This window comes from Aphanomyces astaci, assembly GCF_000520075.1.
Source record: "Aphanomyces astaci strain APO3 unplaced genomic scaffold supercont1.83, whole genome shotgun sequence".
In the NCBI taxonomy this organism is placed as follows: Eukaryota; Oomycota; class Saprolegniomycetes; order Saprolegniales; family Verrucalvaceae; genus Aphanomyces; species Aphanomyces astaci.
Genome location: NW_009798346.1, coordinates 1,774 through 5,500, shown reverse-complemented (window position 1 = coordinate 5,500; position 3,727 = coordinate 1,774).

Here is a 3,727-nt window from a genome sequence, read left to right as displayed (position 1 = left end):
ACTAGTATGCAGATCCAGTCGCATGACTGCTATGGAAGACCAAGTGTCGTGATTGTCCAAGGTACTTGAAGCATAAGAAATGCAACTACAATACTGTCGGGCCCAGTACGAAGGAAAGGTCCGGACATAACAGAGGGCCAGTTCGAAGTACTAGTACACCGTTAGCTGACCAGTCAAAGCAAAACACTTTCATTATATCGTGTCGGATGTTGGATGCGTGTACAGTAGTGGGGGGTGTATGTCATCGTTGTCGTCAACACCCTGAAAGAAATTCGAGTGTACAACCAACGATACTGCAGTCGTCTGAGAAAACGTGTGATATAGTGCAGTAGTACGAACAACCAGTTCACACACTGGTATAAAGCAATGGTTTATCCACACTGTACGGTACTATACTCGCGCAATGTCGTGTACCCGAGGCGGGCATCCGGGATCGGACCAATAAACGTCTTGAACGCGGCATGGGGGGCGACAAGTTGATCACGTCCAGCACTTTATGGAGGGAACGTAGTCGGGTGGCCAAAGTGGGGATAGGGAAATACCTGATCCAAAAGTCGACCCAGGAGTTGGCGGGGGGAAGGGGGGGCAGTTGGAACCCGTCGCGGGTGAGGGCGTCGTGAAGAGTATGAATCATTTCCAGTCAAATACTCGATCACTACTACTGTAGTTTGTATGCAAGATGTGATATTTCAGATTCCATTCCGACAAAATTGTCGGAACCAACACAATAGCAGTAGCCCTAACCATAAGTCGTCGTGTTTATTGGTCAAAATTATGCAGGATTCGTTTTTTGTGCCATATGATTGGTAGAAGGATGAAACTGAGGTCATTGGTTGGCTAAAATTAGAGTATTGGGGGACTTCAGAAACTGTCACAAAACTTTAAATTATCCGTATACACGTGGAATATTATTGACCGTGTTGTCTTACCAGTGCTTTGAAATTGTCATAGTTTTCACTTTCTGTACATGCATTGTGGATTCGGTACAGATTTCTAGACCCCATCGAATCACGAAACGACGCTATTGGCTAATTTGGCTCTTACAGAAAGGACAAGTATATTCAACCAATCAGAACTCCAGCATGATTCAATATTGATTCGTCGTTCACTGTAGACAAACCGCGCGAATTTTGGAATTTTATAGCGAATTCACAATACTACGAAAAGAGCCTTAACTACGGCGCATTATTACATAGATATTGCCATTGATGTCGGCAGCTTTGAACATCCTCCGTGGTAAGGCTTTTGTCGAGCTTATTCCTTCATTGCCGCTATATTGTCCCAACGTCAAGAATGTATGCGCGATTCCTCTCTGTACGAAGGGGGCCATTGGCGACCACCGTTGTGACTTAAGAACTAGTAGTTGTTGGTCTCAAATGTGAACTATGTTGGTCTCAAATGTGAACTATGCAGAAAATCGTGCAAAGTACTTCGAAGTACTACGTAGTCAGTACTGTGTATATAGTAACGAGTTATAGCAAGTTCATTTCATTCCGATAACAGCATACAATTGAATATGTTTATTTAAGTTGTTTTGAATTATTCAAATAATTCATTCGCTCCGGACGCAGGGTGGAATAAATAATTCAACAGGGCAGTAGGCACAACTAAATAACTCAGTCCATAAGTCCTTGTGAAATGAATGATCTTGTTTTCTCTTAGTAAAAAATAGTATTTTCAATTGTCTTGTCTTCAACTTGATGTGGTGGATTTGGATGCACATGGATGACGACGACGATACCGGTATCGAAACCTCCATCGCGGGCACAATGAGGTTATATCGAGGTCAGCTCACAATGAAAGACACTATCTTACATGTGAATATCTCATGACTCCTCTCCACAGCACTTGGATGACTCGCCTTTGGATGTCATTGCTCAATTTAATCGCCCACAACAACCACAACACACACATCACCATGGTTAAAGGAAACGCGATCAAAGAAGTCGTCACTGTCGCTGTGCTTGCCCTGGGCGCTGGCTCGATGGCGACGTCGGAACTCAAGTCGTTTGATGAGTCATTTTTTACAGCAACCATTCCATTTATCCGTAAAACGTTATCCTGGTAAAATACGACACTGTCGACACAAATTTGTTGTGTTATGGTTGGAAATCGTAATGCAAGCTCCACTACCTTCATTATTTTATCCAATGAATGAACGTTATGGTTTTGATTGGACATAAATACACTGTGGCTGACATACTTGTGCCTCGTAACCTTGGAGAGGTGCAGTCGTCGACACAATATGCCCACAAGGCACACATGATTCCAAGGGTATCATTATGCGATGGACGAGTTGGTGGTGGTATACATGATTATAAACTTTGCATCACTTGTGTACGTAATTACTACAAATAAACACGTAGCATGAGGAGATGAGTGAATTGGTTGCTCCTCTTAGCATCAGCCATCCTCCAAAGCCTTCTTGCACGCCGATGGGACCCCAGCATCAAATGATACAATCAACTGTCACTGCCACACATCGTAATCCGTTTTCACACAACTTAGAGTGTATTTGATGGGAGTGGTGGCGAGATGCGCAGTGCCGGTGGTCACAAGCGCTGCGCATGTCATCACCATACCACCAAGTACCCTTCTAGTGAACAAAGTAGTGTGAAAAACTTGGTGGCCGTTGGTGGTCGATTTAGAGGAAACACAGAGTCGATATGACATGGCTGGTCGTGATGATGTACTTACTGCATGTACTGTACAATGGAGTGATGGGGTGGTCACATGTGCAGCAGTCGTAGTTACTGGGGTAATGTTAACTAAGTTAGCAGGGTTTTTGGACATTATTCTGGAGCGTAGGGGTGGGGTGGTAGTGGTGGGTGGTAATCACTTTGACTGCTAGTCAGTACCACCACTACCCCACCAACGACGCTCCAGGATAACGATAGTCAAAGTCACAACTACCAGGGAACGGTACTCATGATCTCGAGAGTAGAGCTGTATGGTAGTGATTACAAGGTAGCTGTTGCTGTGCTATGCTACGAGAGTAGAAGTTGAGGTAACAGGAGTTGGTTAGGCTGGATGGGTGGGTGTAGGTTGTATGCATTATTTGGCGAGCATATGCCGTGGCCACAGGAGCGGCCGTGGTCGTCGTGGTACAGAGAACCCCGGAAAAGTCCGACCCCCACAAAATATCCGACCACCGGTCTAAATTGATGTAATTTTATTCATCGTCGACGCACCTTTGAAATTGAATTTATCCATCACGAAGCCAATCACAAAGCAGTATTAATGAAAGTTTATGATTGGCCTATTCAAATTCAAAATTTGAAACACTTCACTTGACATCATGCCGACGCGACACCGCAAGAAGTCATACTCCATCGACGAAAAGCGAAAGCTCCTGGCTATGTTCGAAGCCACTGCAACGAGCCATCGCAAGAGAGAACCCCGGAAAAGTCCGACCCCCACAAAATATCCGACCACCGGTCTAAATTGATGTAATTTTATTCATCGTCGACGCACCTTTGAAATTGAATTTATCCATCACGAAGCCAATCACAAAGCAGTATTAATGAAAGTTTATGATTGGCCTATTCAAATTCAAAATTTGAAACACTTCACTTGACATCATGCCGACGCGACACCGCAAGAAGTCATACTCCATCGACGAAAAGCGAAAGCTCCTGGCTATGTTCGAAGCCACTGCAACGAGCCATCGCAAGAGAGAACCCCGGAAAAGTCCGACCCCCACAAAATATCCGACCACCGGTCTAAA